Source organism: Ceratotherium simum, chromosome 29 (assembly GCF_057802395.1).
Source record: "Ceratotherium simum simum isolate JZ-2026a chromosome 29, ASM5780239v1, whole genome shotgun sequence".
Taxonomy (NCBI): Eukaryota; Metazoa; Chordata; class Mammalia; order Perissodactyla; family Rhinocerotidae; genus Ceratotherium; species Ceratotherium simum.
This window is the reverse complement of record NC_141928.1, coordinates 18,101,553-18,118,782: the sequence shown is the minus strand read 5'-3', so window position 1 is coordinate 18,118,782 and position 17,230 is coordinate 18,101,553. Positions and strand designations below refer to the sequence as shown.

General features: G+C 37.9%; 1 long non-coding RNA gene across 13 annotated transcripts in view; it reads right to left on the bottom strand.

Moving 5' to 3' along the window:
* The window catches only part of LOC147913219 (uncharacterized), a 421,589-nt gene that overhangs the window by 302,343 nt on the left and 102,016 nt on the right, over window positions 1–17,230 (bottom strand). The window contains exon 3 of one of the 13 annotated variants that reach the window (XR_015548932.1): window positions 1,351–8,340. The exons of the other annotated variants lie outside the window; for them this stretch is intronic. This is a non-coding gene — a long non-coding RNA (uncharacterized LOC147913219). Of the gene's footprint in view, window positions 1–1,350; window positions 8,341–17,230 lie in introns of those variants that run through there. 13 annotated transcript variants of the gene reach the window in all.

Genomic DNA, 17,230 nt, shown 5'->3' with positions numbered 1-17,230 from the left:
GGATATGGTATAAATTTTAAATAACTAAAGACCTAATTAACTTAGTAACTTAGGACTGTTTTTGCTACTTAAAAAGAGTTTAAGATAGGGCTTAGGTTAGTTAATTCAATGGCTTAACAAATTTATCAAGGACTGAGGTTTTTAACATCTTTCCACTTGGCCACATTTAGCATGTAAATTTGTCCCCTTAAAATATCTCCCCCGTGAATACATATTGTTTGCAGTTGTTCCAATGCTCATATTGATGGACCACTTCCAAATGCAGAAATGGAGTTGTTCTTTTCATGTATTTCTTTTTTTTTTGTGAGAAAGATCAGCCCTGAGCTGACAGCCATGCTAATCCTCCTCTTTTTGCTGAGGAAGACCGGCTCTGAGCTAACATCTATTGCCAATCCTCCTCCTTTTTTTCCCCCAAAGCCCCAGTAGATAGTTGTATGTCATAGTTGCACATCCTTCTAGTTGCTGTATGTGGGACGCGGCCTCAGCATGGCCAGAGAAGCGGTGCGTCGGTGCGCGCCCGGGATCCGAACCCAGGCCGCCAGTAGCGGAGCGTGTGCACTTAACTGCTAAGCCACGGGGCCAGCCCTCATGTATTTCTTTTTAAGAGTAATGACATTTTTTTTTTTCCTAGAAGCTTCTCCAATAGACCTCTCCTTATGGTCTTCTTGGACAGAACCAAGTAAACGGCTATATTTAAACCAATAACTATCAAAGGTAATGGAACAACCATATTGGCTTAGACCCATCCTGATTTAATCTTCATGGTGAAGATGAGTATGGCATTTACTGAACCACAAACAGGGGTTATTTTAGGAATATAAAAATAACAGAATGACTGTTAAATAGGAAACCAATAGTATCTGGGCAATAAAAAAAGATTTACCCAGGGAATAGAACTTCATGAGGGTAATTGTACCCAAAAGGACCAGTTTGTGAAAAGGCATAGGTATTGTAAAATGTCAGGCTTAATTAGAGTATTTCAAATAACCCTATTTAACTAGAGTACAGATTAAGACAGGGAAGACTGAAGCAGAAGACTGGAAATATCAATTGGAACATGATATAGTGTCTTTGATGCCAAGCAATTGTTTTGGATGAATTAGAAAACTTTGGAAAATAGATGTTCAATTTGAAGTTATAAGTATGATACATGTTAAAACTCTGATTCCTCAATTCATGAGCACCTTAAAAACAAATATAATCTCTTCTACTAAAATTGTAATCTTGCTGAACCTTACAGAGGCCTGTGTAGAAATAAATGATAAAATAAAATAAATAAATACTAGGAAAATAAAAGAAGAAGGTAAAAAAATAAATATCAAGAAAAGAACGTAATTAAAATTTCACAACATGATAAAACTTAGGCCTAAGAGAATGGAAGAATTTGTTTGCAAGCCATTAAAAGAGGATTTTAATCAATAAATGATTACTTGATTAACATCCAAGTGCATTTATTCCAAAACTATACCCCATAGAATTTTAGCTTCTCTGTGTATTTCTTGATAAATGGTATAGTGAGTTGAATTGTCCCCTGCCACCTCTCTGAAAGATAAATCCCCCCAGAACCAGTGAATGTGGCTTTATTTGGAAAAAAAATCTTAGCAGATATAATTAAACATTTTAGGATGAGATTATGCTGTCCTAAAATCCAATGGCAAATGACCTTATAAGAGTTAGACAGAAGGTGATTTGAGACATGGAGACACAGGCAGGGGAGACAAAGGCATCCGCCAGGTGAGGATGGAGGCAGAGACTAGAGTGATGTGTCTATAAGCCAAGGAATGCCATGGTTTGTTAGTAGCCGCCAGAAGCTAGGAAATACGCATGGAATGGATTCTCCCTTGGAGCTTCCAGAGAAACCAACTATGCTCACATCTTGATTTCAGACTTCTGGCTTCCAGAACTGTGAGAGAATAAATTTCTGCTGTTTCAAGCCACCAAGTATTTGGAAATTCATTATGGCAGCCTTAGAAAACTAATACAAATGTTTCATAATCAAATGAGTGTGGGAAACGCTGCATATTCTCTGCGAGTCACCATCAATCCAGATCAACATATTAGGAACTGGTAAATCCTGCAGCAGTTTCTTAATGTTTTGGTGGTAACCAATATTTTTAAAGCCTGAAAATAACTATGAATACTTTATCTGGAAAAGTACACATGTACAATAAATTCATAGTTTTATATACAATTATGAGGTTGGGGACCTATTAAGCTCAACCAGAACCTAGATTAGGAGCACGTATCTAAAATCCCTCTCATTCTCATCTTCAATAATAGGTGATCTGAGACCAGAGAGATGAGTGAGGTTAGATAGAAAGGGGAAGAACTGGAGACATGGCATTGGGCACTAGGGAAACAGAAATATTGAGTTATGTAAGGACCAAATATTTGGGAGACTATGAGTCATGTGCTAAAGGCTGTGAACTTTGTCTTTTAGTTACTAGAGACCCATCAATACTTTTATCTACAAGGAACCACAGTAGGTCCCTAGTATGTGTCTGAATGAACAATAGCAATTACATTTCAGGAAGTTTAATTTGGCACCATGAACAGGATATATTATTTCTCACAACAAAATTGTAATGCCTGAGCCATTTAATCTAAGCTGGGACATATATTGTCCTAATATTCCAGCATCGAAATTGTCCAGGACAGCATACTTGGGGACATATGGAGCATTACGAATCGCAGTCTTTCTGTACAGCTCCAAATATCCTATTATATATTTTCCAATTGTTTCTTCCAGAGCGCAGTTAGTTTCCCCCATATGTGCCACTGCATATAACAACAACCTAACGAACGGGCCTCTGTGGCAAACATTATTAGATGTAAAAAATAAAAAAAAATGAAATTGAGTTGTTGGAAGAAAAGGACCAGGCTCTCTCTCTCTCTGGCTAGTTGTCAATTCTCCAGGGTTTCTTTCTCCTCTTTACAAGATTAAAATGTGACATAGCTAAGAACCCCTGTAGAGAGAGAAAAAAATATGAGAGAGTACATTTGGCCTAGGAAAGCAGGTACCATGGAAATTTCCAGCAGGGTCTATAGTATAAAGGAGATAATGAATCAGAAAAGGCATGAATTTTAGAGAGAGAGAATCCAGGCTCTGAAAGTTATTTATTGTATAATCTTGGCCAAAGGCTTCACTATATCGGGGCCTCACTTTCTCTATCTTTAAAATGGAGAGAATACCCACCTCACAATGGTGCATTGGGAATTAGATCATATAATACATATGATTCTCTTGGAATAGATTGGTTGCTCAGAAAATATTAAGTCTTTTTTATCTGCATAGAGGGTAGGGGTAGGAAAGAAAATTAAAAAAGACTAGTTAAATGCAAGTCTCTCAATATTTGGTCTGTCCTTATATAAATTCACATATCCCTGTGCTTAGGGGACTTCTCATCTTTTTAAGGCCTGCAAAATCTTCAATGATCACACTTATACCAAAGCAGGACAAAATTCAAATCCCTGAAGTCACTAGTTTGCAATAAAAGATTAAGGAAGTCATTGTCTGTATCTGAGTTCTGGTTTCCTTATCTAAAGAGGGGCTGAATATATAACTTAGAGCATCCTTTGAGAGCTAAAATGCTGTAAACATATTCAAGCTCATCGTGAGACATCCTTTCCCTTAGTTCTTAGAATTAAAAGTATGTGGTAGTTCATATCAACTGTTTAAATATTTTCAGTTGTCTTGGCACGTATGTGGATTATCTTCCAGGATATTAGGGTAATGATCAATTCCATTTTGAACGCTTACTGTGTGTTCAACTGGGTAAGTGATTTAATCCTTATAGTGACCTCATGAAGGAGGTAAAATTATTATCCTTATAATTTCAGATGAGAAAACTGAGACTTGAAGACCAGAAGTGGTTTTCTGAAGGTTTTATAGACAATAAATCGGAGCTAGGATTGGAGCCCAGAACTGTTGTCTGACTTAAAAGCCTGTACTCTTTAGGTGTGTAGCTACTATCTTTAACCCCTGAGGGCACACAGAGTGCCTCATCTGTTTACCCTTGAGTAGATAGATCATGTCACCCCATGAGGAGAGATGGAGGACGCAGAAGTCAATAAATAGCCTCATCTTACTATTTATTACTGTGCAATGGTGGAAATATTTGTCAGACCAGAAGACTACAGTTTGAACTCTGTCTCTGACCTTGAGTAAGTGACTAATGTACCCTGAGCTTCTGTAAAATGAAGATAGTACCACTACCGAGAGCTTCAGTATCCTCATCTATTAAATACGGTTAATGACAGAGCCTACCATACAGGCTTGTCCTGGGGATCATATAAGATCATTGATATATAAGTCTTGAGGGTATGCCTGGAAGGTGAGGAATGCTTAATAAATAAGTCCCAGCTATTGATACTACTGATTGTGAATCACACTCTGAAACTTCCAGACCAGTAGTGTCTTGGAGATTATGTCTTTTGATGTGTTTTAAGCAGTGGCGGTACTTGCGTTGTCTAGAGATTTACGGCAGGGAAAGGAGGACTATCCATCTAAGCCTGAAGAAACTGAACCTGTAGGAAGAAGCACAAATGCTGTCATCATCAGAGCAGGTGCTAAGAGTAACATATTGTTAGAGTGGAGGAAGCCCAGCCGTGTGGGGAAGTGTGTGTTGCTCACTGGTGTTGATCACAGAGGACTCTATGGTGGGTGAAACAATCACATGGAATCAGAGTACATTGGCCCGGATTTTGTTTCTGGTGCTAACCAATCGCCTGACCTTGGTCAAGTCACTTCACTTCTTGGAGCTTCGATCTTCTCATGAAGATCAAAGATTTATGCTAATTTCATAGGGATTTTATAAGGCTAAATAAGAATACAGTTAATGTAGAGCATAGCATACATTAGTAATTTAAGAAGTATTTATGGGGAGTCAGTTTTCAATCTTTTATTTGTGTTTAAGCAACTTGTGACATTTCTGAAAAGTCAGACAGTAGGCTCACAGAAAAATAGAATTTTCAATTTGAGCAGCACTTTCAAGATAATGTTATCTAAGCTTCCTCCATAGCTTCTTCCAATGTTATCTGAGCTTTCAATTTATACATGTTTGTTCATTCAATTCTTTACTCAACAAAGACATAATGCCTCTCTGTACAAAGTGTGGGGGAAGGGGAAACCAGAGAAGGGAGCATTTATGATTTCTTTGTCTACTTGTTTTTCATTCTTTGCCAAGGAAAGGAAGTAGAAATCCTTCAGATTGCAAGAGACACATAGGACAGAAATATATATGGACAGAATTACTGTGTATTAAACTATTGTGTTCCATTTCATGCTTGTATCCTCTGCTGCCCTCCCAAATCTGTGCTATCGGTGTAATTAAAAAGGACAGAGAACACCTTAGGGAGGCCCAGAAAGGAAGGTTGTACCTGCTTTTAGCAAGACCACATAAGTGGACTGACCATAGCTTAGGGTCCTGTACCATGTACTTATCATATCATAGTAAGATTTCAAAATCCAACAATTGACTTACAGTGTGGTAGAACCCTGTAGGCTTCAACCTGGCTCTACAGAAGCCCCATGTTGGGATGAATATGGCATGGGCGCTTGCTTTAAAAAAATATTCTCTTATTCTTATTTGATTTTTATCTTTGCATAACTCTCTTGGGATGAAAACTAATTGGCAACAAAAAGAGTCAGGTATTTCTGTATCCTCTAATCCAGTGGTTTTCAATTAGGGGAAGGGTGGTATTTGACAATGTGCGGTGATATTTTGATTATCACAACTGGAGGGGGGTGCTACTGAAATCAAGTAAGTAGACACCAGGGATTTTGCTAAACTGTCTATAATTCATAGGACAGCTCCCCCAAGTAGAGGATTATTTAGCTCAAAATTCCAATAGTGCTATCAACTAAAGTTGGAATCTCACTAATAGATAAGCTTTGAGCCCTACTTACCAGGCATTTACAGTCTGGACCAGTTTAGATTCTCAAAGTGTGGTCTCCAAAACGGCAGCCTCGGCATCCTTAGCAAACTAGAAGTGCAAATTCTTAGTCCCCACCCCAGACCTGCTGAATCAGACACACTAGGATGTAGCCCAGAAATCTGTGTTTTAATAAGCCCTCCACGTGATTCTGATGCTTCCTGAAATGTGAGAACCATTGGTTTGGGCTCTGGTAAGAAATGTGGAAGCCACGCACATATACAATTACTCCAAAATTAGGTGAGGTAAGAACCACGTAAGAATAGAGAACCAAGAGTCACTGATGTTTCAAAGAGAGGATGGATTTCGAGCAGAGCTTTGGAGATGGATAAGGTGTTGCCTTGTTGGAATGGGATGATGGAGGAAATAGCATAAACAGAGGCAAGTAGTGGTAGACTCTGGGTGATTTTTGAGGAATGATAAGTTCAAGGAGTGGGTACATCAAGAGGAGTAGTGGCAGTACAACAGAAAAAACCAGAGTCAGATGGGTTATGCATTTCAGTAGTTTTGAATAGACAATTTAACAGATCCAATGATGAATGATGAATGAGTTTTAGCATGATGAATCTTACAGTAAAGATGATACTTTTGTGAGTGAAGAAAGTGATAATGATGGACAACAGAACGGTGTACATTAGGAAGAAACGAAGTACGAAGGTAAAACTTTTATGGAATAAATATAATAATATCCAATAATTATTTTCATACCTTTGTATCAACCACTGTACTAAGATTTACATAATTTTGGGGGGAAACAGAGACATTTTACTTAAGAATTCAAGACACGCATGCACATGGTGTTGTAGGCACATGCATACCACCACAGGAGAAAACAGAACCAACTGTCACAGACCGAAGAGCCCCAAAGAGGGATCTGAAGCATCACTGCTCTTAAGAGGTCAGAAGTCAGTCTCAAAGCAATAACATATAGCCGGAAATCCAAGAATCAGGAAGAAGAGAGCAAGGACATGTGGGTTAATATAAATGAGGCTGTAGAAACAGGCCCTGTGGATTAGATGCCTGCATCAATGTGCAGGATAGGAGCCACATCTGGTATGCTCATCCTAATCCTACTGCTTCCCAAATCCAGAGTCCACTCCTGAGAGATGATTATTTAGTTCAGATTTCTCCTGTAGCATACAGGTGACTACCTCCAGGAAAGGGAATTTCATTTTATGAGAATTACAATCATAAGAAAGGTTATTCTTATATCAAACTAAATCTCCTAGCTAACTTGTCTGAGTGTACTCTATGTCTGCCATCTGGATCTATATTGTACAAGCTTCTTTTTCTATGTACCAGCCTTTGATTATTTAATGTTGACTTTCAAGTATTCTTGGTTTTTATCCACCAATGGAATATCCAACTTCTTCAAATATTCTTCATTTTTCAATATATTTTACTCTCCTTATAATTTGAGTTGCTTTCCTTTAGATAAGCTTCAGTTCAATTAGGTGACTCTAAAACCAGGCTCCCAGAACTGAACTCAATATACCAGAAAGCATCTTGCCCATATGGAAACTTCTGCAATTGCGGGCTCTATTATCCTGACACTATATTTCTATTAATGAGCGCAGGCTAGATACTTGGCTGGCGACCAGAGTGTGATCTTTATTACCTAAACCAGCATAGTATTTCCTCAAAGGCAATTGAAAATCTTCAGAAATGTTGGAGACCTTTCCTGAGGCTGCATAATTATATTTTTAAAATGCTTTCAATTTCCCATGACAAGTTTGGAGTGTCTAAAGATGGCAAAGTGAAGAAGATAAATAGATTATTGATCGGACAGGCTTGTAATTCCTTAGTGAATTGGATTTAGTTTCTTCATTGAGATCAGGTCAACGCCATATATCTCCCAGAAAATCAATGCAACAGAGAGTGCTATGGGCTAGGCTTAGAGACATTTCCCTGGCTGTTTCAGAGCTGGGAGCTTGGCACCTACTCCAAAAATAGAGAATGGGAAGAACTGGAAAATGATTATAGGAGAGATTCAAATACTGGGTATGTGGGTGAAGTGCCTGAATGGAGTTAAGAGAGGTGTAAATTCATGACTTGGCCACTGTCATATATGTGACTTTGGACAAATCACTTCACTTTGATCATCCTATATGTTACAATGACAAAGTTAGATCATACAAACAATCCTTTATACCTTTTTTACCCATCTGTGTAGGGAAGAGCAGGACAATTGCTAAAACAAACAACTCCAAAATTTGGGCACTTGACACAATGAAAGTTTAGTTCTCACTCTCACAAATATTCAAATGTGGGTTCTACATCAGGTGGCTCCTCTCCAAGCAATTACTCAGGGACTCAGGTGTCCCGGCTCTTCACATCTTGCAACTCTGCTGTTACGTAGAGCCTTGCTGTATATTGCTTCCAACCTACCTTGACTGGCACAGATACCTACAGAAAGTAAGATAAAAATACGGCATATAAGGTGGGCAGGAACAATTCTAAAGCCTTTTGGAAATGCCTTCTGGCTTCTACAGGAGTGAGCCCATCTATCTCCATATTGATGAAGAATCAGAGAAACTTAGAAACATGATATTGGCATATAAGCAATTTCAGTTGTCTTGCCTGAATCTCCAGCCCAGTCCCCAATGAAACCTATTCAAAAGCCTGATAAAATTGGGCCACCAGAAGGAAAAGTCAAAATTTAGAGAGAAAAATGATAGTGAGGTTGTTTGAACAGATGCGCTGCAGATAATCGCATTTTAAAATTGTCTTTTCGGTAATTCCTAATTGAGCTGCTCCATTTGTTTTGCCATATTTATCCACTTTATTTATTTTGCATGAAAAAGATGCATAACTGTTTAAATACTTTGGCAAAACTTATGATTCTGAGTCTGACGTAGTCATAAAAGGCAATGGAAGAGGACACAAAAGTAAATTAAAATTGAGACTATGAGAAAGTGAGAAGAAAATAGAGGGTCAAGGTAAACAGGGAGGAGATAGATTGAGCAACACATAGTCCAACGTGGTGACCACATAATTTCTCAGGATATCATGAAGGGTAATGTCTAGAGTCTATGATATTTACAATGACACTTCCCACTTTTAAAAGCATACATCAACATTCCAGTGGATTAATGCAAGTTTATTTCTTACTCACATAATGGACCAATATGAGTGTTCCTGGTCAACGGGACTGTATTAGTTTCCTATTGCTGCTGTACCTAATTACCACAAACTTAGTGTCTTAAAACAACACACATTCATTATCTTACAGTTCTGGAGGTCAAAAGTCTAAAATGGGTTGACAGGGCTGCATTCCTTCTGTGGGCTATAGGAGAGAATCTGTCTCCCTGCCTGTGCTAGTTTCTAGAGGCTGTCTGCATTCCTTGTCTCGTGGACCTGAATCGCTCTCACCCCAACCTCTGTTTCTGTTGTCATATTTCCTTCTCATACTCTGACTCTCCTCCCTCCTGTAAGGAACTTTGTGATTACTTTGGGCTCACTCAGATAATCCAGGATCATCTCTCCATCACAAGATCCTTAATCTAATCACATCTGTAAAGTCCCTTTGCCATGGAGGTAACAAACATATTCACAGACTCCAGGTATTACCACAAGGACGTCTTTGATGGGTGACAAAAGAAGTGCCATTATTCACCTACCCTAGGGACCATGGCTAAGGAAGGATTTGCCAACTTCAACAGAAGGTTTCTAAGGTAGCCCTGGGTATCAACATCCAGCTGGCAAATGGAGAAAAAGAAATGATTGCACCTAGGAGGATTTTATGCCACTGAACTGAGAAAAACACACAATATGTGCACTAACTTGTTTTATTCTCTTCTTTATGGGTATATGGGAAATCTCCAAGCTGCATGCTTTGATCACAGACTTAGGAGAGAGAAAAATGGTGATGTTGCCTAAGAAAGGAGCAAAGAGAGGAGAGAGTGGGAATAGGGAATGGAGGAGAAGAAATATAGGCAATGTGAATCATAACAAGGGGAAAATGTGCTTGGACTTAAGGTTTTATTTCTCCATATTTTGAAGGATGGCTGAGATTTCCTTACAGTGGCACCAGCAGGCTTTCACTGCTTGTGGCCTCCCCAAAATAGATCCTGAGTACCCTGGAGCCCATCTGCAGTGAGAATCGGTTAGTGACACATGACAGCTATTCCTTGAAATGTGCTCAGTGATTCACACAGCTCACAGTGGCTGTGCAATGGGGATTATTGGCCTGAAAATGACTTTCTCCCCTCCCTTCAACCCCCATCATCAGCTTGGAAAATTTTTATATTTTCCCATTTTTTTTTTTACTTTCTCCTCTGGAAGCATTATTTCAGTTGTATCCCTGATACCCAAGGCCTTATACCTCCCTAGAGAGGAGTTGTGTCTCCTGGAACTGGCTGATCATATCACAGAGATCCAGGAAATCCCCAATGTCTGCTGAGTATGTGGCCTTCCAAGACTGTCTGGTATATATGTGCTCCATCATCTCTGTGTGACTCACTTTTTGTTTTTCCCTCCCAGAAGTGGTTTATTATACTTTCTACCACTATTTAAACATATTTGGTTTCCACAATTTGCTTATTTGGATATGCAGGCAGATATATCAAGCATGTCTAGGTCCCTTTCAATGAATGGGTGATTTTCATTCTCTCCTCCTCCATCCCTTCAACCAGTGTTCCCAAACTTCTTTGATAACAAGAACCATCTAGAAGTGCTTGTTCACTGAATAGATGACAAAAATTCTGACTCCCTAGGTCCAAGTCAAGAATTTGTGTTTCTAACTAATAACACCCAGGTTTATTCTAATATTTACGCAACTTTTATGAACAGTACAAACACACTCTAAAAGGCAGGATGGATTTTTGTGCCAGACATCTGGATTTAAATCCAAGCTCTGGAATTTACCAGTTAGATGACATGGATCAATTCCTTAAGATTTATGTATCTCAGTTGATAAACATGTCACTCTACCCAAATCCAGTTCTCAGGTTATACCTATTCTTCACTAGAGAAGGCATTTGCACAAAAGACAATGGCAATACATAGTACTTTGTACTGAATTTCATTCTACTGGGTGTGCTTTGAAATTTTATAAAGAAAAGAAAGATTCATATTATCTGAAGTAGTCAGAAGTTTGCATGACAGAGAAGAGGAACTTAGAGATTGATGTAGGAGGAGATATAGACTCTGAGTAGGCAGAACATTTTAAGTTAGGGCAGAAAGGCATTCCTCAAGCTAAACTTTGAAGGACTCTTAGATCATCCAGCCATTGTGGATCTTCAGGTTCCGGCCACGCTCCACTGGTAGTGGCTATGTGGACTGATGGAGCAAAATGGAAGCCTGCATATGGTCAATTTTCTTTTGAATTTGAAATTAACATTTTATTTAATCATACTTCAGTCCTGATCTTTTGAATTCCTTTTATTTATTTTATCCAATCTCCACCATCCCCAAGAATCACCTTTCAAACTCCCAGTTTGATCAACAACAATTTTATCTCCCAGTATACACACCCATTACTGACCACAATCCTCCACTGTGCACCTCAAGATGGTTACATGTCCTTGGCACATTCTAGAATACCTACTCTGTTGGAATTTTATGCTTTTGGTTGATAGCTATGATAGCAAACAATTATATAGTGTCAAATATGTGCCAAGTACTGTTCTGGATATTTTTCATAAATTAACCCATTCAATCTTCACAACAAATACTATTATTAACTCCATTTTACAAATGAGAAAACTGAGGCACAGAAAGTTATGGAGCCAGGAATCCTTACACTCTGCTGCACTAATCATAAGAAAACTTAATGAAATGAGAATAGCTAATGCCACCCTCCCATGACTCCAAAGATATATACATTTTAAAAGAAGAGTTTATCAATATAAAGTAGGGATAAGAATAATTTTAACATAGATAACCAGGTAATGACTTCTTCATAATGTCTTTTGGAGAGAAGGATCTTCCCGTTTAAACAATGGCTTGGGAATATTCGATCCTATTTGGCAAGGGGATCTAATCACATGCCATATAACTCTCAGATATTCTTATACATGAGCTCAGAGCTGCCTTACAGATCATCCAGCCTCCTCCCTTAACTTACAGATGAAGCAGCTGCCAGCTACAGAGAGGTGGCTTGCTAGGATCATATAGCTGAAAGTATATAGGGCTCCTGACACCCAATCTACCCCACACCCAGCGGATAATGAGTCACCACCATTTTAGTTATTTTCCATCCCAAAACCTCTGGGCAAGGAAGAATTAGAATTTGCTGCAAGTGCAGAAGCTGTCATTTCACATATCCAGTTCTCATTTCCCTAAAGCTTTCTTCTAAAACAAAGAAGTGGCAAGGAAGATGCTGCAAAGGCAGGGATCTGAGACACATGTCTGGTAAACAAACAAGAAAATACAGGTCAAAAAACGATTACTGATGAAAAATTAAAACTTTATTTCTCTTCTTTCTTTATTCCCCTATACATTGCCTGCCTACAAGCAGAAAAATTTCTAACAGCACAGCAAGGCACTGCTCTCAGAGATAAGACAGTTTTTGAAAAACACTACATTACTATAAGACTAGAATGAAATACAACAGAAAAGCAAAATTGTCGTGAAATTCGTATTTATATCACATTCACATGCCTTTCTATCTGGAGCTAAAAATTGGAAGCAAGGAAAATTGTAGCAGAAAAAAGTTCTGGGACCAATCACAGGGCGCATTTGTGATTGTATTTCCAGTCAAGTCTTGGGACCATTAAACCAAATATGCAACATTTCGGTAATTTTACCTTATACCTCTATTGGCAGAGCAATGGAGTTAGAGATAAGTGTGGTTTTAGAGTGCTTAAAGGGACCTTATACTATTTAAATTTAAAAAATAAACTTCTTTATTTACCTTTCTCATTTCTCAGTCTCAACTATTCCCATTGATTCCATTCAGTTTCATTATCAGAGTCTCAGCAACATGGTGGTGGATATGGCACGGGTCTTGTTCAGAATTCTAGTACCAGTATCCACCCTGATTCCTGACACATATGATATGATTAAAAAATGTTATATTGAATTGATTAATATTAAATTGAATTAGTTTAATGTTAAATTAATTGAGAAATCACTGTTAAATCTGTATTCTCAGGCCAGCCCCGTGGCTTAGCGGTTAAGTGAGCGTGCTCCACTACTGGCGGCCCGGGTTCAGATCCCGGGTGCGCACAGACGCATCGCTTCTCCGGCCATGCTGAGGCCACGTCCCACATACAGCAACTAGAAGGATGTGCAGCTGTGACATACAACTATCTACTGGGGCTTTGGGGAAGAAAAAAAGGAGGAGGATTGGCAACAGATGTTAGCTCAGAGCCGGTCTTCCTCAGCAAAAAGAGGAGGATTAGCACGGATGTTAGCTCAGGGCTGATCTTCCTCACAAAGAAAAAAAAAAAATCTGTATCTCTATCTTCATCATCAGTAACCTTGTTAGAAGTCATGATTACTTCTTATCTCCTTCTTCTCTCACTTCCAAGCATCAAATCCTTCCAGTACAGCATTTAAATCAACTAAACCTGCCCCCTCCCAATCCTTTAAATGGCTACCATCACTTATAAAATAATGTCTAAATGACTTAGTATGACCTTTAAGGACCTTTAATGTCTTTGTTTCATCTCCATTTATTGACTCATTTATCATAACTCCTTCCCCTCAATTTTCACTTAATGTTACGGCTACATTCAATTACCATTTCATCCTCAACATGCTATGTTTTTTCATACTTATTCATACTATCTATGCTATATATTTTCCTACAATACTATATATTTTTATTCATGTCTTGTATTTGCTACTTCCTCCCTGGAATGTCTTTCAAATCTACACCTTGTAAAACCCAGTTCCTTTTTTAAGATTAGTTCAAATGCTATTTCCACTGTTGAATATTTTCCTTTTTCCACCATAGAAAAACTAATTTTTTCACTTCTTTGTGCTTCCATAGCACTTTCCACTGACTCCTATTGAGCATTTTCATATTTTATTCTTTTTTTGAATCATTCAATCTATCCTGCTGGACTCTGAATTCCATGAGAGAATCATACATTTTAATCATCTTTATTTCCCCTACTCAATATCTATCACAGGCTGTGATGCACAGGTGTTCAAAAATCCTCCTAATTCCTGAAAGGTAGATTTCAAAGCCAATGGTTACAAACTTAGACTCTTCTAGGAGCCACGTGAGTGACATATATGATTATCCAGGTTGATTACAAATATTAACAAACAAGAGGGTGCATGCCCCACCTAAAGGGGACAAATATAGTCTTATCCAGACAATTGTTACCATATGGGAATATGGGCCTGATATTGTTGGGTCTTCAAGAAAACCCAGCAATTCAAGTTTTACTTGAAACACCTCAACTTTTAGAGTAGTATGCAGGCCACAGTGGTCTGGATTCAGCTAGTGGACAATCAATTTGCAATCCATGCTCTAATTTATACAAAATTGATTTTTGTCTGCCATGTTATTCATGTACTTAAGGAAGGAGCTTTGAAATATGCTTCAGATACCTTAATTATTGGAATCTTCTCTCTCTCTCTCTTTTTTTTTTTTTGTGAGGAAGATCAGCCCTGAGCTAACATCCATGCCAATCCTCCTCTTTTTTTTTTTTTTCCTGAGGAAGACTGGCCCTGGGCTAACATCCATGCCCATCTTCCTCCACTGTGTGTGGGACGCCACCACAGCATGGCCTGACAAACGGTGCGTCAACACGTGTCTGGGATCTGAACCCAGGCCACCAGCAGTGGAGCACACGCACTTAACTGCTACACCACGAGGCCGGCCCCTGGAATCTTCTCTTATAGCTATCTATATTCTCTTTTGCAGTAATACATGTCTTGGTGCCTGTTTGCATGAGAAATTTTGTTTTCAATGTCCTCCTTTTTTGAGTTTCCTTCCCCTTCCACACTCTCTCCTGTTATTTCTCTGCTTCCCATTTTTCATCAGTGTATCCTTACTGCCTCCCCCAACCCCTAAAGGAAACTTGCCTTTATTTGTCCTTCCTTCTGTAAAACAGGAAGAATAAAATAATTTCATAAAGTATAAACAGAAGAGATATGTAAAGCACCCCAAAGTGTAATGGTTTATATTATTATCTCAATAAGTATTAATTTCTTTCCTTTTTGCCTCCCTCATTTTTCTTTCCTCACTCTCATTCCAATTAAATATTATCTGCCCTGGGCCTCACTCCAGCAAGACTCTGAAAGAGGTAAAACAAAGTATAATTATTCAGTTATCAATAAACAATTTTAGAATGTAAATTGCTCAATTACTCATCCTTTTTCAATTGTGCATTGAACTTTAATGAAGGCTATCCATGCCCTGACTCACTAATGGTGTAATGTTAGGTATGTGACAGCCTGGTATAGAGTCGATTCTTAGCACCAAGGCTAAGGTTAAATAGATATTGTTATTTACCTCACAGTTCATTTCTTCACCAATATTTATCCCTTTCCTGATCCCAGTGGACAAAAATATTTGTTTGGATTATTTCATTCATTCATTCATACGGTAATACACGATTCTCTCTCTTTCTCTCTCAACAAAATGAAAAAGAAACCTACAGAATGAGAGAAAATATTTGCAAGTTATACATGTGATAAGGGGTTAATATGCAAAATATATAAGGAACTTATACAAGTCAATATCAATAATAATAATAATAATCTCATTTAAAAATGGACAAAGGACCTGAAAAAAGATTTTCACATGGTCAATAGGTACATGAAAAGGTGTTCAACATCACTAACCATCAGAGAAATGCAAATCAAAACCACAAGATATCACCTTGTACTTATTAGAATGGCCATTATCAAAAAGACAGGAGATGAGTGTTGGCAAGAATTTGTTAAAAGGGAACACTTGTACACTGTTGGTGGGAATATAAATGGGTACAACCACTATGGGAAACAGTATGGAGGTTCCTCAAAAAAATTAAAAATAAAACTACCTTATGATCCAGAAATTCCAATTCTAGATATATATCTAAAGGAAATGAAATCACTATCTCAAAGAGATATCTGCACCCCCATGTTCACTTCAGCATTATTTACAACAGCCAACACAGGGAAACAACCTAAGTGTCCATCGACAGATGAATGGACAAAGAAAATGTGATGTGTATATAGATAGACAGATAGATAGATAGGTAGATAGATAGATAGATAGATTTGAGCCAAAAAAGAAGGAAATTGTGCCATTTACGACATGAATGGACCTGGTGAGCATTATGCTAAGTAAAATAAGTCAAATAGAGAAAGGCAAACACTGTCTGATCTCACTTATATGTGGAATTGAAAAAAAAAAAAACTCTTAGAAAAGGAGAGCAGATTGGTGGTTGCCAGGGGTGAGAGGGTGGAGGAAATGGGAAGATATTGGTCAAAGGGTACAAACTTCCAGTCATAAGATAAATAAGTTCTGAGGATGTAATGTACAACCCAGTGACCATAGTTAACAATACTGTATTGTATATTTGAAAGTTACTAAGATGCTGAAAGTTCTCACCACACACAAAAAATATTGTAACTAGGTGAGGTGATAGATGTGTTAACTAACCTTATTGTGGTAATCCCCTCACAACATATACATATATTAAATAATTACTTAATATATGTATTAAACTTAAACTTACAGAAAGTTATATGTCAATTGTTATCTCAACAAAGCTGGGGAAAAGAAAAGAAAAAAGAAAGCTGACCAATTTTAGTAGGAAAACTTATCCTCGTATTAAAACTGAAATGGCTGAGGCTGAATTCTCCCTTTTCCTTGATCAAACGTTCTTGAATACATTTTGACAATAACACAAGACAGGTAATTACATTTCCACCAACGAATGATAATACAAAGATGAAACGCCACATACAGCAAACAATCAAAGAATAAAAAGGGGGATGATTTGATTATCCTGGTGAAAATCTATTTCTATGAGAACTGTGAAAAGACATGTAGAAAACCAGACCCATAAACATAAACTCACTAATGCTTATTTCAGCTTCAAGACTCAAGGTTCATGTGTTAAATGGATGTTCGTATAAAATGAGAAACGTAACCACATTTTGCTGCATTAACATGTGAGCACTTTCTGGAAAATATAAAAAACAAGAGATGTGCCTTGCTGTCTGAAACAGCTTTGCCAAGTTAAAAAAAAAAAAAAAACTGTAATAGCTAATAATTATTATATGTTGTTTTTCTTATTCACATGAGACATGATCCTCAAATGTGGCAAATAATTTCACAACATTAACTGATGAAGCCATTTATTCATTCATTTTGGATGTAGCAATTAGTCAGTCAAAGAGG